The sequence below is a fragment of the Cupressus sempervirens genome, chromosome 8, assembly GCF_028749045.1.
Source record: "Cupressus sempervirens isolate cs-2001-9-10 chromosome 8, ASM2874904v1, whole genome shotgun sequence".
In the NCBI taxonomy this organism is placed as follows: Eukaryota; Viridiplantae; Streptophyta; class Pinopsida; order Cupressales; family Cupressaceae; genus Cupressus; species Cupressus sempervirens.
This window is the reverse complement of record NC_143125.1, coordinates 160,111,537-160,137,015: the sequence shown is the minus strand read 5'-3', so window position 1 is coordinate 160,137,015 and position 25,479 is coordinate 160,111,537. Positions and strand designations below refer to the sequence as shown.

General features: G+C 33.4%; 1 protein-coding gene across 7 annotated transcripts in view; it reads right to left on the bottom strand.

Moving 5' to 3' along the window:
* The window catches only part of LOC149542052 (S-adenosyl-L-methionine-dependent methyltransferases superfamily protein), a 48,533-nt gene extending 40,131 nt beyond the window's left edge, over positions 1–8,402 (bottom strand). For 3 of the 7 annotated variants that reach the window (XR_016355423.1, XM_089797095.1, XM_089797094.1), the window contains exon 1: positions 7,817–8,401. The gene's annotated coding sequence lies outside the window, so the exon portion shown is untranslated. Of the gene's footprint in view, positions 1–7,816 lie in introns of all 7 variants that reach the window. The other 4 variants (XM_089797091.1, XM_089797090.1, XM_089797093.1 and 1 more) reach the window with 2 other exon arrangements.
* Positions 8,403–25,479: the final 17,077 nt, after the last annotated feature.

The window sequence follows — 25,479 nt, the reverse complement described above, 5'->3', positions numbered from 1 at the left end:
GTTTGAAAATCGATTTAACACTTGGCATTTTTAATTGTCAAATATTCTTTAAGTTACGGAAGCCAAGAAGTCTTTTAAAACTTTTTTATATCATAAGTCGAGAGAGGAAGGCGGACATCTTTCTCAAGAACCCGACTACCTTATTCAAGATCAGCTCCCTTTTTCCATTCCCGACTTCTCCATTATTCCGCCTTTCCTCTACTCATAGTTCTAACTTCACACCCATTTGAACCTCTACAAACTCAGATCTTTTTAGAATATAAATGCTGCCATTCTTGTATAGGCTGCCGCATATTTCCACCTTGCTGAAGTTGACGTCGCCTTTAGATACTATGAAATCAATTGAAGAAGAACAGATAAACAAGCGTCTAGCAAGGCTCAGACATTTCCAAAATTTATACCAGGTCATGTGATTGATCATTTTCCAAATATTGTTGTAATTTCTTTAACAACTATTAAAGCATTTCGATTTCCATAGCAATAAACTACAGATTATACTCACTCATACTTAAACAACCTTAGGAAGTTGTTACTATAAAATCATAGCAAAGTGTCCAAGATATGGAATCACGAATTATTTTTGCCACTGGAAATCAAAATCGAATGACTTTTATTTCTACAAGTCCTAAAGAATATAATCTCTCAAATCACAGGTTGTGAAATGCTGGAAGTATATAATCAATCATATTCCAAGCATTGTTGTATATTTCTTATCAATTGTTACTGGTTTCCGTTTTCCAATTTGGAAATCAGAATCAATGATATTTCTGCTAGTTTTTAAAAACATATTCTTTCAAGTCACAATTTGTGATTAGCTGGAAACATATAATATTCTTTTATTAGTTAAGGATCAACAAAAAGCACTGGTTGCTATAAGATTCAAACACCTGGGACTCACCCAGTTGTATAGCCAAGGAAAAGGGTGAAGAGGTGAGAGAAAAGAATCTACAATAACATGAAACAGAATTTGTTATGACATAACAATGTTTATCATTTTTTAAAAGGAATCATTTAATAGCTCATACATGATCATGTTTATTGTATTCTCCTATTGTCAAGTCGAGTGGTGTGATTAGATACCAGGATGCTCAATGGATGACAAGGTGTTTCATGTCTATTCCGGGTAGGGAGGGCATTTCTCGTTAGAGATTGTGTGGGGTTAAGTTATGGTCCAAGGTTGGGTGGTCAAGCCCCTAACAATGTTTTCCCTCTTCATAAGATGACAGACGTGCATCAGATAAAGATAAGCTATGCATTCGAATGTTTGTCGGAAATAGGTATTTTTACTTTTATGATATATATTCAAGTAGAAGGTAAGATTAATTGAGTTGTATCATCGTTATAGTTATTTCTTTAAATGAAAGCAACTCTTATCGTCGATATAACTGGCAACCAGTTAGATGAGTTGATCTTCTAACTGAATGTGGAATATATTTAATTGCGATAGATAAATTTATCTAATGAATTGTTATCTCAATCTTTTATTTATAAGAATAATGATTAAGAGCATATCTTCTAATCTTATGTTATTGCCACGGTTAAGCAATTGGAAGAAAAGGAATGATACAATGGTATCAATGCATGGTAATTGATGCCCTAAATGATACAGTGGTATCTGAAGCCCTAATTGAAACAATGGTATCTGATGCCCTAAATGATCCAATGGTAATTGATGCCCTAATTGATACAGTAGCATATGATGCGCTGAATGATATAGTGGTATTTTATGGTAATCGCCATTTGATTTTGATATAGTGTCATTTGATAGTAATCATCAATTGATTCTAAGTGATATTTGTGGACTAATCTGGGTGATTGCAGAAGCACCCCTACATTGATTTTCGGTTCGAATTCCATGGTATGTAGATTTTAATTTCCATAGTAAATTCATTGATGGTATTTTTAAATGTTAGTTATGAGTTTTTTGTTTAAGTAATTGTAACTGTTAATCTCATTCACATGAACATAACTGATATAACTGTCTTCCTATGAAAATGAAGTAATAATTATATTTCTTTGATATGATAGTTGTTAATTAAGACCCAGAAAAAGGAGGATGTTATAGTGGTATACTGAAAACTCCTCTCATGAACTGTCAAACTTCCCACCTCAAGGTTGTTGTTATAAATCAGGCCAGCAACTAAATTGAAGTCAATGATGTTTGCATATCCATGCATAAGAAAGAAACCCATCTCATATTCCTTAGTTATCAAGTGAATGTGTCTTTACACACTTCAATCCAACCAAAATACAAATCTAGTCCCAGATAAATCTAAAAATGTAATTTATAACCATGTTAGGCAGCCATGTGTCAACCATGAATGCATGAAAATTGTGTCACAACCCAACCAATAAACAGTTTCATAAGCATATGAAACAAGTGCCAAGTCCACAGTTGTATTGTAGTTGTAACTTGTTTCCATTAATACCCAAGTCAAACCATGAGTGGCTGATACACTAAACGTATCACCCATAAAATCATGACTCGCATCAATGAAATTGTCAACATCAATTGAAAAATCACAATTTTGGATGTTAGAAAGCTCTTGCTTCTCATCATCCATAGAGTTATGTGAATCACAATCTTGATGAAGATGAAGCTTGGCTTGATGAATCATCAACTTGGCAGTTATTGCCTTCACCGGCCAACTATCTTTCTTTTTTTGGGACTAATTTAATTTGTCCCAAAGTTTACAAATTTAATCCTCATAAGATAAATTATCATAACTATTATCTCTAACCTTTGCATCTTGTACACCGTTAATTGGAGAGTCAATAGCATTTACCTTTTCATGAGAATAGGCAACTAACTCATGAGTATAAAGAGATATAGTGTTATTATCCTTAATCAGCGATTTATGACTGGTTGTACCTTTTCTTGATGCCTTTGTAACCTTCAATGCTAGAAAACACTTGCACAAACTTGGTAGCCTTATCTTGTAGCATTTCATGTCTCAAAGCTATGTCATCATCATAGTCTATCAAGGTATCAACATCACAAACTGATTCATGCCCTTCTTCAACTGCTGGTATAAAATATAATCGGTGGCAAATTGAGGTTCAGTCTTTACCTCATACTTATACATCCACTAATGAATGTCTATCATGCTAAACTTCTTGTCACCACTATCCTTCTTGGATTTGTGCCCATCTGATGTCACAAAATTTCTGTCCCAACTCAACAATCCAGAATTATGTTCAGACTTTTTCAAGGTGTCTTTATTGCTTTCTTGTATCTTTTTTGAGGAAAAAAATGTTCCTCCACAAATCAGCCTATGAGGTGTGTCTTTCTGCAAGTAGCATAAATTTCTAGTTGCTAAAGCTGATCTGTTTTTCATAACTAACCAACTCCATTGTGTAGTATGCAAAACAACCAAACATTATCAAATTGAAAGACCTCCTTCCTATTAGGTAATCTCTTAGCCTCTATAATCAGCTCATTAAAGAAAAATACCTCATATGATCTTAGCAAATGTTCTACCATTACAAATGATGCATGTTCAACCAAAATGGAATCAATTTTCCTTCTACACAAATAGGTATAACACTAGTGGTTGGTCCACCAAGTGAGTGTCCATTATCATCATATTTTGAACCTTCCAAGGACTCTAAAAGAGGAAAATCATGAACCTTATGATGCAAACTTAATGCTCAAACTGGATTTTCAGAATCATACCTCTTTTCTTGTTCACACACATTGGCATGTTCTTATTAGTCACTTACCCCAAAAAGATCTTCCTTTGCATGCTCAACTTGTATACATTCTTCTCTTGGAAGAAATAATGATTTAATGTATGACTTTTGTTTCCTTGCATTGATTAGCTGGTTGCATCATTCCTTGACGTCTTGTAGCTGTTGTCTTTCTTGGGTAGCAAGCATCTTTGCCTTCTTAGCTCTTTGTAACCACCCATCACACATTTCGAGTGCCCTTTTTCACGTCTTCCATGGTATGATGTGCAAAATTAGAGCCTTTGTGGCATGAATCCACAATATATACTTCATGTTTGAAACCTCAAGTTGAGTGTCAACATTGGAAAACTCAACCATACCATCATCTTCATCTTCATGTATAAGGGCTGCCAACTTATGATTTTGCGTAGGTAAGGGACTGCTGTTCCAAATCGGTGAATCAATCCTTTCTTCATGCATTTGTGCAATGTCTTCATAAATCTTAGTCACCTCTCTTTTCATTAGTGGATGGTTATCAACAAATGTAGGTTCACTACATTCTAAAAATTCTGAATTGCCTCCACATAGCTGGTCAGTTCTTGCTTCTTTGGCAAGTCCCAGAATAGACTTTTGAACAATATGTGATTTCTCTTTGCCTAAACCCTCACATGGCTGAAATGAACTTGTGGCTGTCTTAATCTCTTGGACAACTTTATGCCTAGTCAAAAAATTGTTATGGTATGATAACAAATAAATAGACTCTTTGAGTTCTCCTTGATTGGTTAAGTCCTTCCTCAAATCTAAATCAGCAAAGTTTTTCACCACACATTCTTCAATGGGAACCATTGGTTCCACTTATTTATTCATATCCTCAACAGATGTAAATGCATGCTAAAGTAATGGATCATGCAAAATTAGTGTAATGCCATCATCATGCATAACCAAATCAAAATTAACTTCATCCCTTTAAGCAGCATTACCATAGCTGCCACAAGTCTCATGTGCTTCTTCTTCAAATGAATTTTAAGGATTGGGATGATCTATAAGCTTGTCAGTGGTGACTTCAATGTGTTATTCATTGTTATGACTCTTATCCATCTTTTTAGCTTCTTCCAAAAGCAATTTCTCTAACAATAATGACATATCCGATTGATTATTTTAAATTGCTTGAAAGAAGCCATTCATACCACTCATTAAATTTTCCATACATAAATCATTTCGTTGTGGACTTACACTAATTTTTCTATCCCTTTCTTTAGCTAGCGAGGTAAAAAGGAGAGTAGGCAAAACCATCTTTAATTTTAGCAATTGATGTAAAACCTTTTATACCCCTGTTGTAGATGTCTAAAATAAATACTGAATTTGTTTCTTCTCCTGGCAATATACCTTTGAGTTCACCATCAGACGACTCAAAATAATAACATAGAAAGTTAACCCACCTTCTGGAACTGATCAGGACTGCCATGCAATCAAATCCAAAAATGTGTATTGCTTGGAAACGGTATGTAAAAGAAACATGCAGCCATCTAGGTATCAACCAAGCTGTTATGCAACACAAATCCACTAACTAGGACTGCTCTGAAATAACATGCAATGGTAACCATCTTCATAAACCGCTCCTAAACTAACATGCAATCATCTAGGGATTCACCAAATTGTCATGCAATAACATTCACAACACATGCAACTGCAAAATCTGATGTGCACTACTGAAACCCTTACAGGCTAGCAAGTTCACCAACTCCTATACCACTGAAATATCCCATGGTCTAATGATGCTTCACATCTAATTTTGATTTTAATTTTTGCTCATGTTTCACTTCGTTGTTAAGTAATATTGTAACATGCAAATTGAACATGCAGGATAAACAGTATAGATTTTCAAGGAAATTAATTTGATGAAATATAGAGAATCAAAGTTAGCCAATGGGTATTCTTGTGATTTAGAAATTAAATGTAGTTTAAAGACACTTATTAATGTTACAAAGCAAAACAATGCCATCATGCAACACATACCAAGAATGCCTCCATACACAAGATAACAGAACCTCTGAAGTTCTGCAAGATAGATGAACAAATCTCCATGAAAACTGTGCAATGATGTGCAACTGTGAATCCTAAGATGAATTCACCAAGTTGGTTGATCTGGAATTTTGTCTTAAAAGCCAAAATCTCTAGAGTTTCCATTCTAGGGTTTTCTAAACCTATATGCTCTCAAAGAAAAGTTTCTTAGAAAATAACAAGTCAAGAATCAATCCTCATTTCATCTTTTCCTCCTTTTATTGTGTTTTGCCTTTTCAAAGTAATACTTTATTGTATTTCTCTTTTAATTTACTTTTTTCCCCTCAAAAGTGACTCTACATTAACATTATCATTGATTTTATTACAAAGTCACTATATAAAATAAAACATGTCCAGCTGCTAGTTAATTAAATTTAAATAATCACATGGAACTTAGGACTATTTAACATTAGATTTATTTATTTATTCACTTAAATATTTATTTTTTAATCAGGTTTACATGTTTAGAGAATTTTAATTCTGTTTACTATTTTGCATATATATATATATATCACCAATGATCAAACCTTACACAGCTCGATGGCCTTAAATGGTTGTTGTTTTCAATCCACAAAATAAGTTAATTAATATCAATCTGCTGTGAAATAATATTGATCTGTTGTGACTTGATGTTGCTGAGATAAGAATAATCAAAGGGCTGAATACTTGTCTTGCTCTGCACTTATCAATTGGCTTTTCCATAGGCAAATGGAAGACTACAAAGTGTTCTGGCCCAATCGCAACATGTTGCAGATCGGGGGTATTGAAGAAGATGATGACAAAGTCACAAGAAGTCAGACATTTCCTTTGGAGTATGAATAATACAAGGAAGGAGTGGCCATATTGGATGACACGCCAATCCATTGCTTTGAGTGGCACAAAGTGACTAAGTACAAGGAGCTCAGAATAAGGAAAGTGAACTTGGGAGATGAAGGCATCCTTGAACAATTATGGTCAACGACAACTGGAACCTAGTGTTGGAGGTAGCAGTATTCAAAATCTTTCTAGAATGCAAGAACGCTTTTGCTTGGACACACAAGGGCTTCATGGGGACACCACCAAAACTATGTGTGCACAGGATTTCTCTACTACCATGAGCACAACTCATACAAAAGAGACCCCACAGAATGAACAAAACTTGTGCTGCCAAAGTCCAGAAGGAGATATGGAAATTGTTGGAAGCCAATATAATTATCAAGGTCAAGACTAATGAGTGTTCTTCTAGATAGTCATTTTCTTCAAGAAGGAATCTGAGCAAATGCAAATATGTATGACTTCAGAATTTTGAATGCATTAACCATTAAAGACCCCTTGCTAATTCTCTTCATTGACTCAATTTTGGAAGAGGTAGCAGACCACAAAATCCGCTTGTTCATTAATGGATTCTTTGAGTATAACCAATAAGCATAGCCAACGAGGACAAGTCAAAGACTACATTTCTGGTCAAAGACAGGGAGTGCACATACAATGGATGCTGTTCGATTTGTGCAATGGTCCGACGACTTTTCAAATGATCATCCTACACTTCTTTGATAAAAATGTCGGAAACTTCAAAGCAATCTGGGATTGCTAGTTGATCTAAAGTGATAAAAGACCCATTTGAAAGCTCTCAAGGAATGTATGGAATGGTGCAGAGCAGCGCAATTGGCATTGAACACAAAGAAATGTTGATTCATGATATCATGAGGCAAACTAACGGGGCACATAGTCTGTAAAGTCAGACTGAAGACCAATCGAGACAAGATAAGAGTGATCATACAAAAAGCACTTCAAAACATCACTGGAGGAAATTCATCAACAAATTTTCTAATATATCTTACCTATAAAATCCCTCGACGGTTTGATACTCAATTTTTTCTAAGCTATTTTTCCAATGTAGTTTAATTCACAATGTATATAAATTCTGAGCATGCTGTAGTCTCTTTCACTGATTGGTACATTTGTGTGTAAAGTTTCAGGTATCATTTAGCATTGCATATTGTAGTAAAAATAATTCAACATGATAGGAAATGAGTATCAACTGTTCACTAAACCATAAGTAATTCCACGGAAACATCTGCTAGGAAAAGTAAATAACATTGCTGACCTCTTTATTTGACAAAGATAGTCTTGTACAGCTAGATGAAATAATATTCCGATATAGCAGTAGTAATACCAATGAAACTGCTCAGTCTAACATACAAGCTTCAGTTTCCGAATAGCAACAGTAATATTCACTTTCTGAACTGTCAAGAAAATCCCACGTCCTGGCAAACAATAAGGTCGACCAAAGGTGAATAGGCAAGGAACTCCTAAGAATCAAACGCGGTTCCAAAGGCACACAGTATACACCCTCGACTCACTATACTCTTCACCACTCAAAATCTTGCCCTTGCCCCAATGTATGGGGGGGAAATAGCAGGGTAGAGTCTCACTCCCATGCAATTTATTGCACTCACGTCCTCCTTGCAAGCTCATGCCAATCAAATCCTTGAAGATATTCACTGCCCAGGGATTCATGCAACAGCATTTTACATTGAAAAACTCTGCAATAATGATCCGGCTAGGGCTACAGAGTTCATAAGCCCGAAGAGCTTTCAGTAAATATCCAGATTTGTTATTCAATGTGACCCGACATTCCTGTCGCCCAAAATAATGGATATATTCAAGGATGCCTTGGCAATTAATATTTCGAAATGAAATAAAATGAAAGAGTTTTAATGATATGTGGGAGACCATCGGTCCAACCAATTAAAAAAAAATAAGACTAGTATAGATATCTTAAATAAATCTATCTAAAGAAATGATGATGGATATCAAGTAGCACTTGTACTAAAAGAGGTGCAAGGGGTAGGCTGATAGGTTTTATTAGAAAAGAAAAAATTAAAAGATGTAAAATTAATGAAAAGATTTCAAATTAATAACATATAATCAAATTTGCATATAGAATAGTGACATATACACATCACTAATTTTTTCAAAGGTTCAAACATTGTACAACATTCCAATTCAAAAGTTGATTTGAATAGTACATTTTTTGAAATATTTTTTGAATTATAAATACATTTAAATGAAACATTTGCAATATCATGCAATTAGTCATGTGAGGGTTTTTTCTTTCCAAATTCTTGGAATATAATTGCACAGTTCCTCAGCTGTAGCCACTCCATCTCGTACAGACTTTTTGGCTTCACACTTTTCCTCATCAATTCCTAACTTAATAAGAATTATACGAACCTCAATCAATTCCATTTTCATCTTGTATCTGAGATAATCTTGTATAAAATAGTTTAGGATTAGAGATTCCATGTGGCATGAATATTTGTCGATTCATAAAAATAACATACCTTTATCATCCCCTTTGAATTTCAATGAAAAATTCTCTTAGAATGATTGTATAATACTAGATTTATTTTCTACCACCAACTAAATTATGTAGATGGAAATGAATTCTCCTTATGATTGTTTGATTAGAACGATTACATTAAACTCATAAAATATAAAGTCATAGACACGTTATACAAACTTGTGTTTAGTGGAACCTAAGTGAGAGGGTGATCATGCTTGATATGGAATAAAATTTCAAAATGGCATCCAACATCATTCAACCATGTCAAATGGTTGAAGAACATTATTTTGACCAACGTATTAAAAATAAAACGTTAAACAATTTATTTAAATGCCCACATATCTAGAGTCATGCAACAATTTGTCAAACTATTTCATTTATAAACAGGAGACACAATGCAACATAGTTCCTGGTTGAAGCAAGCATATTTTAAAGTAGAAATGAAGATAAAGAGGATAGGGAACCAGTACAATACATAGTTGTGGAGAGAAGTGGGAAGAAAAATAGTGAATGGGATGAGGGGATCAAGAATCTTCAGATAAGATATAAATACAATGAAGAAGATAAATATAGAGATGAATACAAACACCTAAACATAAGAGTATGAGAGATAGGTAAATTGTAAAAGGTAAATTGTAAAATTTTAGGAGTGTTGGTTTTCCATTGGTAGCTTGATCTTGTAGCATTCTGACCTATTAGTTGCCAAAGTTTGAAAATGCTAGGACATTTGATGTTGGAAATGATCTTAGTGTGCAACGAGTGTGTAAAAAATGGATGAAATGTCAATAAAATAAAATAAAGGGTCTTTTTCACATGCATTTATGTAGTGAATGAGGATGAGGTTAATCGATAGTTCATTGAGAAAAGCATTTTTTTTGTTAGTAAATGTTCTAATGGACAAGTGATAGCTTCTAAGAAAATATGCATCAATTTTCATGAATGTTTGAAATAAAACCTTTGAATTGTCACCAACATGCTTGTTTTATGTCTACAATGGAGAAAGGGATAAATAAGGAGAGAAGGGGTAGAGAAGAGTGGCGAGGGGTGAGGGAAGGGTGTGGGGCGAGGTCCATTAGAGGGAGTGAGAAAGATAGAGAGAAGGGGAGATGTCTAGAGATAAAGAAGAGAGGAAGTTAAAAGTAGATAGGAAGATAATAGGAGATTGATAAAGAAGAAGAGATAAAGAGACATTAAACATTAAATATATATAAAGATGTAAAAAGTAATTTTTATATTTATGAATCAAAAAATATATATATATATATCAAACATTTTAATAATAACAAATGTAAACAATGTAAAGATAATCTAATGTCAATATGTACATCCCAGATAGAATAGAGTGCATGTCTTCCACGTTTTGTTAACACAACTATGGAACATGTGTTTCACCACACAAATGCACATATAGTTGACCCACTTTATGATTGGCACTGGCGCATTTTAATTATATAAATCTAATGGACAAGTGATAGCTTCAAAGGAAATATGCATCAATTTTCATGAATGTTAGAAATAAAAATTTTGAATTGTCACCAACATGCTTGTTTTATGTCTACAATAGAGAAAGGGATAAATAAGGAGAGAAGGGGTAGAGTCGAGTGGGGGTGGGTGAGGGGAAGGTGTGGGGCTATGGAAAATGTGTTTCACCGCACAAATACACATATAGTTGACCCACTTTATGATTGGCATTGGCGCATTTTTATTATATAAAAATTTGCACCTTCTAAATAATATTATATTAACATTCTTATATTAAAAATACTATTTCAAAATAAATATAGTGATGAAAAATTATTATTATTACATAAAGTAAATGTAATTAAAATGGTAACATTTAAAAAATACATTTGAGAGTTTCAGGCGATAGTTTCCTACTTAAGATATTTTTTTACACAATTTCATTCAAAAATATATTCATCAGGTATTACAAACTGTGTAAAACTTCTTGATAGAATTCAAAATTATGTACGTTATGGAATTAGAGCTTCTGTGGTATAACATTAATTAGATATTTTTTAATACTAATGCTAATCGATTTGATGATTGTTTTCCAAGTTCATTATATGTATGTGTACTGTCAATAAATACCAACTGAAACATACCAATGCAAAAATAAGAAAACCACCAGACCGCTTATTAGAGGCTCCAAATTCAACTTGATTTTCCAGCATCTTCTCGTAGGGTGTTTTAATGTCAGTTGGCCTTGTAATCGTGTACAAAACATGCTTTGCTGTCCAATCCAAAACCACCACAGTTTCTGGCAAGCTATTAACCTTTGACTTCAAATGAAACGTAAAATGCACGCCGTCAACTTCAACTTTTTGCACTTGATTATTGCTAATCCTGCTAAAAAACTCACTGAAAGGAATACTAACATGGCTAGTCAAAGCCCTAGAGTCCAATCCCAACAACGGAAAATCAGGATGCAAAACCACACCCACTTGCAAACACATCATTCCAATTTCTTGCACCTGACTTCATAGGGTTTCCTTCCAATCCCACTTGCGATTTCTCCACCATCATCCTCTGCTTGTCTTTTCCAGAAAGGACAAGCTACCAATACCACTAGTTTCATTAATACCACTTAAAATATTATATAAGATAAAAATAGTATTTATAATTTTTAACAAAATAATAGTTAAATATCATTTTAATGGATTCAAAAAATTTGATGCTTTCCATTTATATACCTTGTCTTATTCACCACTTAAGAGAGGTGTTAGATGTCTATATTTTCATTTTTACTTTGTTCTTAACTTCAGTCATCTACCCCCCTCTTAGATAAGAGGCTCACAATTTACCATTGTGTTGTAGGCTCTTGCCTATGTTAAAGAAGTCATTATTTAATATTATTTTTGAATTTAAAAAATAGCAAGAAAACTAATATTCTAATATTATTATTTAATAATATTAATTATGGGATTATAATCAATCAATCAAAATGAACAAATAATTAATTATCTTTTATAAATTTATTAAAATTGTATTAGAATTAACTTAGAAAAAAATAGAAAATTATATCTATAATTCTTTTTATAAAACCACATTTATCTCATTTAAATAATTATAATAATAATAAAAAATATGAAAGTGAAAACCAAATGAACTTGTGCAAAAGGTGATTAAACTCAAACAAAGAACGATGTGTTTAGATGATTAAAATAATTTTTTCCCCTCCCATTCACTTTCTCCCCCGCTGGCTTCTAAACATTGACATTTTTGAACAAAACCTGAATTTACAAGTTACAAACCACGTATTTTTGATTTTGTTGAATCAGCGGTATTACATATAGATGCTTTTTACCCTTTTACAAATCCATCCTATTCTCATCTATCAACCAGATATCTTGATGGATTTAATGTCTCCTTTTGGCTCTGGCTATTTTTTCACAGTCATAGTCAGCATTCCATTTTCCATGGCAACTTTCACATCTTCCAGCTTTGCATTATCAGGCAACTGAAATCGTAGCAAAAAAATTTCGCGTGAGCACTCCACTCAGTGATATTTTTCATTCTTTTACTCCGGTTCTTTATTGCATTCTCCACTAATCTGTAGGATCCATCTATCCTCAACTTCTATTTTCATAGACCTGATGAAAAATAACAAATTCAAACCCTATTAGATCAATAACTACAAAGGAACAAGGAAATTGCAAATGCAATAGCCAAAATGCCAGAGTGAAATTGCAACATAAAATAGACCCAGAATAATTACTTGCCTGGTAGATCGGCCTTGAAAATGTGTGCATCTGGAGTCTCCTTCCAATCAATTTGTGTATTTGCAACGGCTGTTGTTTCCCTTGCAAATTTTGAAGGAGGCAAATCCATGCTAATTGAATTAAAAGCTCCAAACGAATCCCACACATCAAGAGAAAATGGTGACTGTAGTTTAGTGGAGATGGCAAATAATATTGTATACACAAGCAGTCAATGGTGAGTGGAAAAGTTTGAATGGTGCATTACAGTTTGTACTTTCTACTACCCATCCATAATGGAAAAGAGAGACTATAGTGCCATGTCAGAATCTCAGTGGAAAACAAACCGATGAAGCAAAAATCGCTATGTGTGTACAAAAAACATTTAATGTGAAAATCATTTGGTTGGCGTAAGACAACTTTCGACTGGTTGTTTCTAGCATGAGATAACTTCCGGTTGGAGTGAACTCCAATGGGAAAGCCTATCGACTAAAAATCTATGATACACTAAAAGAGATAATAAGAATGATTAAAGTAAGTAAAAACTTTTCTTTTTTTTTAAAGTAAATGTAAAAGAAAGTAAGTATGTTTAATCAATTTGTCTACTAAAGAAACAAAAATAAAAATAATAAAAATATAAAATAGTTCAATAAAAAAATAAACAATACAACTAAAGCAATAATTATAAAACATTTGTACATTAAATATTAACTATATAACAACTAATGCCTCATTCCTAACATTGTCTTATTTCAATTTGGCATGCTCAAAAAGTAGTCTTTATCTACTAAGCTTTAAACCGATATCGAGAAATTAAATTTCTTGATTAAGGATATTGTATAATTCAAAATATTTATCATGGTTAACAATGAAATTAACCCATCTACAAATAAGAATAAAATGAATATAAAATAAGAGTACATATGATATGAAATTTTCTCCTCTATAATTATAAAGTTAAATAATATTTTAATCATACTCATATATTTAACTACTTTATTAATAACATTATAACAATTTAAAAATTAACTACAAACACATTTCCAAATAAAAATTTATTATAATATTTTGCATTGCATTGCAAAACAAATACTAAAATTTATATGATATAAAAACATAATATTGGTAAAAATATCTTTTTTCTAACTCTAGAGAGATGGTGTGGCCGGTTAGATTTCATATATCTTAAGTTTAGTACTTGAATTTACTTACAACTCACAAATAACATAATGAAGAATGTTAAAACCAAAAGAATGATTTTCATAATATTTCAAAATATAAATTAATTAATAAAAACTTGTACATATATACTATCTATATTGTCATGGTTCTTTCTATTTAGTTTAACATAAGGGTTCATATGTATCTTTCCTCTATTATAATAATGCCTCTGCCATCTTCCTATTGGACAATTGATGAGGTTGATTGATTCCATTCACCCTTTCTCATTGGCTTATTCACCCTCCGTATTTTTCTACTACCAATTTGTAAGTTTTGGGACACCAATCTCTCACTCAGCGGTCACATTAGCTGTAAGACGGGAAAAAATAAACACAAAGAATTTGAAAAAGATAAGGAATTGGTACAATGTTAAGTGCACAAATACAAATATAGGCGTTGATCCGCCGGCATTGCCTCTTCAATTGGAACAAAAGCAATAGATAAATATAGCTTGCATGACCTTTTAAATCCCAATAATTTTAAGTATTGATTTTTAAAACTGTTCAGAGACCTTTATATAAGTTGTACCAATGTTTGGTGAGCAAGCAACAAAATGGTGGATTAAAGATCAAGTGTAGCTAATGGTAAGACCGATTTTGCTACATTAGAGAATGTGTAGGTGGTGGCATCCATAAGAGATTGTCTACACTCAATTTTTTTGCCTTGTCTAATGATGCAGATGAGGGTATACTCCTCTACAGTTGCTAACACCAATCTCAAAACACAGAAAACCAAAACAGATACAACAGTTAATCTCTACCTTCAAATTAAATCTTCACAAATTTAGAAGACTGCAACAAATAGCTCAATCATATTAATTAAGAAATTCTTAGACACACAAACAATTCGCATGCCTGACAGTTGGAGAAGGAACAATGTTGTCTTCTAGAATTCAACCAACTATCCTTTATAATCATGGTATCTAGGCGAGGACAAAGAAATGCATGAGATGTGCAAAGGGGCATTCTATCATTTTGCCAAACACATCAAGTGGTAATGTAATTTGTCAAAAAATAGCTCAAACACGTCCCTAGCATTGATAGTCACAACACATCGATAATTGCTTCTTCTCTTACATAGAAATGTGTGAAGCCTCTTGCTTTTGCTAATGAAAATGTGACAGAAAGCATTTTACACAAACAATAGTTAAAGATCAAGTATTTTTCATTAGAAAACATTGAAGATAAATCACATAGAAGGTAAATACAACAATGCTATTGGCTTTGAAAAGAATTATTAATAATTGTTTATGTTCACATTACAAGTGTTTCACCTAATGTCATAACATGTGGTGCATCGATAAATGGACTATGTAAGGAAGGCAGGTTGCACGAAGCTAAAGACATTTTGAAGAAGATGGTGAGAAAATATGTCACACTAAATATACAAGTGTATAAAACCCTTATTAATAGTCACTACGTGGCTGGTAACATGCAGGAAGCTTTTAGTTTATAGAAAGAAATGTAGAGAATTTTCATTATGCCCAATCTTGTTAGTTAGAACTCTCTTATAAATGGGCTATGCAAAGAAGGCGAGATGCTAGAAGTAGAAGCTCTTTGGAGTGGACTTGTTGATGTGGGTTTGATGCTAGATATTGTAACCTATAACTTGATGATTGATGGGTGTGCAAGTTCAGGTGATAACTACAAAGCTCTCAAGCTATACGAGGCAATTGAAAAGAAGGATTTGAACCAAATATAATGACCTATCATGCGTTGATGAATGGGCTCTCAAGGGAGTGTAAGATGCAGAAAGTGGAAGAAATATACAAGCAAATGTTGGAGAAGAATTTACTTCCTGCAACAACATATATCTTGCATATTCATGGCTACTTCAAATCTGGTGATCTTCATAAGGCATTTTTTGTTACCATCCTTAGATTCAATTTACCATGTTTTAAGTTTTAATTAATAAGTGATGTCTTCCTTGCCTACAATGTTTCGTTAAAATAGATGTTAAAATAGATAATAAAGCTAAATATATAATGCTGGTATAAATATATATATATTCGAAAATAATTTATGTTCCTAATTCATCTGTAGGGCAAGGCAAATAAAGCTTTAACCCTAAAACAAATTTGGAATGCTAGTTCATCTGAAAATGAGAAAAATAATAAAACTGAAAGAGACAAATGTGAACCTAAAAGTTGTAATTGTCTATGAGAAGTAAAATCTAGTATAAGATGAGATATCCTGTAGTTGTTTGTGAATAGCAGAGATAGGAACAAAACAATTCACTATTTAACAACCAAGTATGTAATCCAAATAGATTTCCTGAGAGAAAAACGTTGAATCATAGTTGGTGCATTCATTGAGATTAGATATGTCTATCACACTTGAGTCTAGTATTTTCAAAATATCTAACCAAATTGTTTTAAATGCTTAGATGAAAGCAAAAGCCAAATCGTAGCGGTAGATGGAAAACAATCTCTGAAATAAACTTCACCATAAATACAAACATTAAAATATGTTTACAAAATATATTTGTTCAGGCTTGTGCACTATCCCTTCACAAAAATAGATTTTGGTTAGATTTTGTTTGGCTGATTATAACCTAGGAATTAATGGCATTAATTTTGTAGGAGTAAAATTAGAGGAAACTATCAAGGCAGAGATTACCATCCGATTGGAAATTGCAAAAATATACAGAGGAGAGGAGCACACCTAGATGATGTAAGTGATGATGAAGCAGTAACACCAAACCCTAATCCAAAACCTAAAGAAGACCAAGATGAAGCAAGGTTGTTGAGAGTGTTGTTTAGGGAAAATTCAAAGCCTGCCATAGAAGTTGTTACTTATGATGGAAAAGTGGATGCCAATGCTGTGTTACATTAGATCTCGAATATGGAGAAGTTCTTTGAGTATGAAAACACTCTTGATAATAGGAATGTGAAGATTGCAGTTACAAGGCTGAAAGGTCATGCCTCACTATGGTGGGAGCATTTGCAAACCGATAGACAAAGGAGAGGAAAGGAGAAGATCAGAACTTGGGTGAAGATGGTGAACAAGATTAAAAAAAAAAATTCCTCCTTGTTGATTATGAAGTTAGCTTGTTGATAAAGATGCAAAATTTGAGACAAAGAGACATGAGTGTGAAGGAATAAACTGAGGAATTCTATAGATTGGACATCATATCTGGACATGTGGATGATGATGTTGAGAAAATTGCAAGGTACATGAATGGATTGAGATCTGGAATTCAAGATGAGATAAGTTTTGTGAAATTGGAGAGTGTGAAAGAAGCATACCAATATGCCTTAAAATCTAAAGAGATCTTGACAAATAAGCATGAACAAAGACAAAGAGGTAGAGGTGGTAGATTCTAGAGAGGCAGAGGTAGATTCTATGGAGAAGGTAGCAGGTCTAACAATTTTGTGCAGGATAAAGGCAAATTCGAGTGGAAGAATGATGACAAAGGCAAGACCGAATGGAAAAGTGGTAATTCTTACCATAGAGGTACTAGTTCTCACTGAGGAAGAGGTAATTCTTATTCTAGAGGTGGTTTTCATGGTAATTGTTTCAGATGTGGTAAAGAGGGACATAGATCTTTTGAGTGTAGATATTTTGAAAGTGTGCAAGGTAATAGAAATGTTGTGATTCAAGAAGATGATGAGGGTTCACTAAGTGGACATGAGGTTGGAGAAAATTTGATGGTAAGAAGAACCTTATGTAATAAGGGAAGTGATAAGGAACATATCCTTAGAAGAAGTCTTTTCAAAATAAGATGTAAGATGACTGGAAAATGTTGCAAAGTAATCATTGACAGTGGAAGTTCTACAAATTTGGCATCAGAAGAGTTGGTTACAAAGTTGCAGTTGTATAGGTTAAAACATCCTAAACACTATCATTTTTCATGGATCAAAGATGAGCATAAGATATTGGTGAGTGAGCAATGCCTTGTGAAGTTCAAGATTGGACATTACTTTGATGAAGTTTTGTGTGATATTATGCCTATGGATTGTTGCCATATTTTGTTGGGTAAACCTTGGCAATATGATAGATATGTTATACATGATGGAAGATTGAATTAATATACTCTTTGGGTGAATGGGAAGAAGCAAATATTATTGCCTTTAATTGAAAGTCTAGATGAGGTTAATTGTACTGCTGTGAAAATTTGCATGGTTAATGGAAAACAATTTGAAAAGGAAGTGAAAAAGAATCGAGTCTATTTTGCTATAATTGCAAGGAGACCAAGTTCTGTCAATAGTAGTTGGGTGCCAGAAAATAGTGTTAGCTAAGTACTAGTCAGTGGTGACCAAGTGACAATTGGTAGTATTGACCGAGTACTAGAAGAAATTGCAAAATTATTGAAGGAATATAAAGAGATTGTTGCAGAGGATATACCTAATGGTTTACCTCCAATGAAAAGTATAAGGCATTGTATGGATCTGATTCATATAGCTGGTTTTTCCAATAAAGCACCATATAGATTGACACCTACAGAGAATGAAGAACTTAATAGACAAGTGCATGAGTTATTGCAGAAAGGTTTGATCAGAGAAAGCTTGAATCCATGTGATGCACCTATTGTATTAGCACCTAAAAAGAATGGAAAATAGAAAATGTGTACTGATTCCAAAGCTATTAACAAGATCACAGTGAAATATAGGTTTCCTATGCTAAGGATGGATGACATAATGTATTTTTTGAGTGGAGCAAAGTATTTTACCAAGATTGATTTGAAGAGTGGCTATCATAAGATCAAAATTAGAGAAGGTGATGAATGGAAGACTGCTTTCAAGACAAAAGAAGTTTTGTATGAATGGTTGGTTATGCCTTTTGTTTTGACTAATGCACCTAGTACTTTCATGAGGTTGATGAATGAAGTTCTGAAAAGATGTTTGGGTAAGTTTACATGAATGTTTACTTGGATGATATTCTGATATTTAGTAAGACTAAGGAAGAACATCTTGAGCATATTAGATGAGTATTGTAGAGATTGAAAGAGGAGAAGTTGTTGATTAATTTGAAAAAGTGTTATTTTATGCAAGAGGAGATTGTGTACTTGGGATTTGTGATTTCAGCTGATGGATTGAAGATGGATCCTGAGAAGGTTAAAGTAATTTTGGAATGACCTATACTTGAGAATGTGGGTAAGGTAAGATCATTTCATGGTTTGGCTAGTTTCTACAAAAAGTTCATAAGAAATTCTAGTTCTATTTTTAATGCTATGATTGAGACAATGAGAGGAGATAAAAAGGAATTTAAGTGGACACATGGAGCTAATAAGAGTTTTGAGACTTTGAAACAAAAGGTTGTTGAGTTTCCTGTTTTGGCTTTACTTGATTTCAATAAGGTATTTCATGTTGAATGTGATGCAAGTGGTAATGCAATAGAAGCTGTATTGAGTCAAGAAGGAATTTTTTTTGCTTTCTTTAGTGAGAAGTGGAATGATGCTAAAAGGAAGTATTTTGTGTATGATCAAGAGTTTTATGCTATTGTTCAAGCCTTGAAGAAGTGGAGACATTACTTGATTCATAAGGAGTTTGTGTTGTATACCGATCATAAAGTTTTACAATACTTGGGAAGCCAACATAAATTGAATCAGAGACATATGAAGTGGGTTGAGTATTTGCAGCATTTTACATTTGTCATTAAGCATAAGAGTGGAGTTACTAACAGAGTTATTGATGCACTAAGTAGAAGACGTTCTTTGATGACTGAAATGAAGGTTGAAGTTCTTGGTTTTGATGAAATGAAAGAGTTGTATGATACTGACCCTAATTTTTCTAAGGCACGGAGAGAGTGCAAATCACCAAATCTAACAGATCACATAAGTAAGTATGATGAATATTTCATTCAATAAGGTATGTTGTTCAAAGGTATTCATTTGTGTATTCCTAGAAGTTCTATGAGGTTGAATTTGATTAAGGAAAGGCATAGTGGTGGATTGGCTGGACATTTTGGAATTGATAAGACATTGAGCTTGCTAAAGGAGAAGTATTATTGGCCACAAATGTATAAGGATGTTTAGAAATTTGTGAAGAGTTGTGGAGTTTGTCAAGTTGCAAAAGGAGTAAGTCAAAATATTGGTTTATATACACCTATTAGTATTCCTGAGAAACCTTGAAGTGACATCAATATGGATTTTGTTCTTGGATTACCTGAGACAATGGAGGGGTATGATTCCATATTTGTTGTAGTGGATAGATTTTTTAAGATGGCTTATTTCATACCATGAAAGAAGACATTAGATGTTGAGCATGTTGTTGAACTTTTCTTTAAAGATATTGCGAGATTGCATGGATTACCAAGAAGTATTATTTCTAACAGGGATAGTAAGTTTTTTTTTTTTGGAAGACTTTGTGGAAGAAGATGGGTACTGAGTTGAAATTTAGTTCTACATTACATCTGCAGATAGATGGATAGACAGAGGTTGTGAATAGAAGCTTGGGTAATTTGTTGAGATGTTTAGTAGGAGACAAGCCAAGTAATTGGGAAATGGTATTGGCACAAGCTGAGTTTGCATATAATAATTTTGTGAATAGGAGTACAGGGAAGACACATTTTGATATTGTTACTAGAATGTAGCCTAGAGGAGTATCAGATTTGAGGGATGTTGTTGGTGAAGACAAGAGAAGTGTTGTAGGGGAAGCATTTGCTAATTTCATGGAGTCTTTACATAAGGAATTGAAGTTGAGGTTGGAACAAAGTAATCCAAAGTATAAGGAGAATGCTGATAAGTATAGAAGACATCATGTTTTTCAAGTTGGTGATGAGGTGATGGTCCATTTGAAGAAAGACAGATTTCCTATTGGAACATACGATAAGCTAAAGGTGAAGAAGTTTGGACCTTGTAAAGTCTTGAAGAAGTTTGATAGTGGTAATGCTTATGAAGTTGAGTTACCTGATGACATGGATAATGTTGTTGATTTATATAAGTATCATGAGTCAAATGATGAAGTTGTTGTACTTGATGATTATCCTAAGAAGCAAATTGAAGAAGTTGAACATATATTGAATCAGAGAGTTGGCAAGATCACAAGAGGAAGAGATTACTATGAATATTTGGTGAAGTGGATGAATAGACCAGTTGAAGATGCTATATGGATTTCTCAATCTGAGTTGGATGCAACTCAGGTTGTGATACTTTCATGATTTAGGAGAATCATTTCTCAAACCCTAGTTGTCTGATGCAAGAGCATCCTAGGTTTCCTTATAATCCTGCACTTTTGTTCATTCTGCCAATTGCTATTGAGTTCTTGGTGCCGAGCGATTCCTTTGGGTGTCGAGTGATTCCTTTAGGTGTCGAGTGATCCTTTGGGTGTCGAGTCCTCTGTGGTTGCCAAGCATTGGAGGATGCAGAGTTCGTAGTTGCTACCAAGTGATTCCTTTGGATGTCGAGTGCCAGTTTTGAAAAGCTTTCATTTACCGAGTTATCTATGTTTGGTTCCTATTTGGGTCGACTTTACTTGCATTTAATTTCAGTATAGGTAGTTATATCTGATGTGAGCCAAGTTGTGGCTGTACATGTATCTAATGTAAGAGTTTATTAGTTGATCAAGTTGACTTGTGGCCTTTCTATGTTCTAGAATCTTCTGTAAGCCATTTTGGCAAGTATTTAAGGAAGTCTAGGATTGAGTTTTAGGTAGAGGGAGATAAGAAGAGTATGAAGAGGATTGTGAAGAGGTGATATGTGTTTGGAAGTGTGAATTTGAAGTTGTATTCTTTACATTTGGCCGTAACCCAGAAGGCCTTACAGCTGGGCATGTACGATGTTTACTTGATGGATCAATAAAGATATCTTGTTCTCCCTCCTTGGTGTTGTTCTTGTGTATTGTTTACGCTGTGTTAACTCTTACAGGGTGGATTAGATAGCTAGGTGTGCCCTTCGACCCTAGTTTCCTATTGTTCCCTACGTCAAATAAGGAGCCACAAACTCCTCTCATAAGGCCAGAGGATGTTGAAATGTTATGAAATATAGATATAAGAGGAAAGTGCTAATATTAACCATCCCATTGGGTTAAAAGAGAAAACACTTATTACTGCTAATAGTTTTTACTACTAGGATTTGACATTCTTTTTGGGTTTCAAGTTAACTTTGAGAATGTGTAATTCCATCACTAGTGAGATTATGAGATAATTTGATACAATGTGTTTTGAACTTCAATCTATAATCTTTAATTAAATTACTGGCTTCAACTCTCCTTTTCAGTTTGCTTTACTTTTCTAATTTTTGAGCTTGATTTTCTTATTTTGAATATATCATTAGATGATTTTCCTATTTTAAATATTCTAGTTTTTGCCTTGAAGAATTTACTAATGTATATCTTTTTCATGTTAAATTTAGATGATCATCTTTCCAATTTTTAAGATACTAACTAGTGTACATCTTAATCAAGGTGTGTGATTTATCATTTTAGTGGGATTTTCTTTTGTTTGAATTAATCCTTAGTTTGTATGATGATTTGTTCTACTGTCTCTTTCAAACCTGTAATGATTTCTTAAATGGAAGTTTTAACTATAAGTAAAGATACTTTGAATGTGATTGGATTTAAGCTTATTCCAAATCACCATACATTCATATTTCTAATTACTTTTCCATTGGAAATTATGGTTAGGTTGAAACTATTTAATGGATAGAAAGAAAGAACAAGATTAAAGAGTTTTGCTTAAGTGAAACAGGTCCTTGATTCATACCAAGAAGATATAAAACATACATAATGTCCTATAAAATGTTTGTATTAATATATCAACATGTACATTCTATACAACCTAGAGTTAATAATCTAGATAGCTTGAAGAACCAAACACTCATCTACATAGATAAACAAATAAACAGAACAATATTGACTACAAAAATCCCTAACCCTACTAAAAGAAAATAGGGGAAGGGAGAAAAAATGAGCATTAACCAAAAAAGGCCTTAGAGAGGAGACTTGATAGGAAAAAGAACAATTACCCTAAACTAAAGCCACAAGAAGATGGAAAAACACAGAAAAAGACTAACTATACTAAATATTTTATAAAGAGATACAAGACTTCTTAAAAAACCAAAGGCTGGACCAATTGTCATTCTGGAATGCATAGGTCTTCTATTTGTAAGTACCACTCCATGCCCTTCCAGTCTACACCTATGTGAGTATACGTAGCTGCCAAGAGGAACATCTAGTTGTGAGTAATTTGATCTACTCTCTGCATAAAGTTTCTTTTATTCTTGATGGTCGAAATTGGAAAGACTTGGACTGATTCATCTAGTTCTCCATATTCACTCCTCAGGATACACAGTTCCTCATCTATGTTTTCCAGAACTAGGCCCAGTTCCTTGATGATAGGGCTTTTAAAGACAACTCTACAAAGATCTCTAATGGTTGCCTTGTCTCTATCAATATGCATAATAGTCGCCACAAACATGACCACAATGTCTGTGTTATGTTTTTGTCAAAATATTAAAATAATAATATTAAACATAATATAATTTATTAAATAAAATATATATTATATTATAAATTATAACATATATTAAATTATATATTAATTATAAACTAAATATATATAAAAATATTTTTTTAAAATTTACCTCGCTTACCTTTTCCCACGTTCCCCTCTTTATGAGGGGGCCACACCATATCGTAGGTCATGCTTACTTGTGCGACAGGCGTGGGTCTGCCCCAAGTAGGCCTATCCTGCGTGTGAGGCCCATTGGGGGGGGGGGGGGGGGGAGGGGAAGGGGTGGTGGGGGCTTGTCCCCTCCCAATAATTATATTATTATTATTTTAGAAACTTTTGATAAGAGGGGGGCACATGTTTTTATGAACCTCCCATATATATTTAATGATTTTATTTTTCCAACAAGCCTTTATTTAAAGTTATTAAAAAATATATGCATATTTTTGTCCTTTTACAACAAGGTCCACTTATTATTTAAAGGGGACTATGTGTGTGTGTGTGTGTGTGTGTGTGCACATAAACAAGTGTTGTTATATATATTTCTCTTTTAACTAGAATTGCACGTGAACATAAAATGGTCCCTTAATGAACTATTTTGTGGTCTATATAACAAGGCCTACAGTTATTTTTTTGGAACAAAGACAAAAGTTCTTATTTTAATATATTTTGATAGCTGTGTAGTTTTATGGGATTGTAGGAATTAAATTAACTTCCCATACATTTTTCGGAGAGTAAAATGTGCTCTCTAAGAAAATGTTTTTGCTCTCTAATTCATTTTGCCTTCAGCTTTATTTTTCTCACCCCATCTTTTGCTATTCCCTTTTACTCACAAGTTTATAAATATTTTTCTAAAGGGGATGATGCATTCATTTAACTACTATCTGTCTAGTTTAAATAATTAGTCTAATGATTCCAATAGATTCTATTGTTTATCATTTGAAATGAAACATAATAACCATATATTTAGTTTGGTAGGAAATATTATTTCTATTCTATAGATTCAACTTAACAATGAATGTATAAACAAAACAACTATTATTTTATTTCATTGATACAAGTAACTCTAAATACAATTACACATAATTAAAAATCCAAATATGCAAAAATCTCAATGCTCTTTAATTCCTGTTCACAAAACCATTCAAGACAATAAAGTAAGCATTTGAGGTGATATTGTTATCACATGGCTACGATAAGATTACATCTAATACAATAATGATAAACTTCAAGGAAGTGTCTCTAATACAAAACTTACAACAAGAGATCAATTATCCCAAAATAAAGATGAACAAAGGTGGAGAATTCTCCATTACAAGTATGACAATGAAATACAACAATTTCCTCTTTCTCCACAATGACACCAACATGAAGACCATTTCCAAATCTTTTCCACATGAACCTTCTATCCACAAAACTTGCATATACTTTGAGCACAACCATTCAGTGCTCACCTCCCAACCTAGGTCTCTACGAAACCACCCTCAAGCTTGGAGTACCAAGGTAAACAAGACACACAAACCAAACTCACAAATGCAATAACATCTCAATTGCAACATTGAACTTCCATAACCATGGGTTTCGAAATGGTTCACCTAAGAACCCACAAACAAGGGTAAACATGGGCCTAATCAAAGAGGAGATGTCATACAAAACAATAATACCCAAGAATTCCGTGCCTTCTCAAGACTTCAAATATACAAGTTTCTCCATACAATATCTCTCCTTATCACCCCCAAATGCAAGAATAACAAGATGGAAAGCACGGGCCCATACTCCATGCATTCCCTCTTTTCCAAGAAAAGAGATTCTGCACTTCAATGAGAGGCCCAACCAACCCCTTCACCCAAGGTCACCACTTCCCTCCCAAAAGTGAGTGAAACCTTGTACACCCAAATACAACATACATTCCAAAATCACAAAAAGAAACAATGCAAAATCCCTCACATCCAATACATACAAAACATGAACAATCTAATTTACATGACAAGGAATGCATACAAAAACTACATATTCATTTCATACAATAACAACAAATAAACTACAAAGATGCAAGAGTTCTCTTTCATGGCAAGAGCACCAACCTTGCTCCTAAGCAAATGGTAGATGAGGT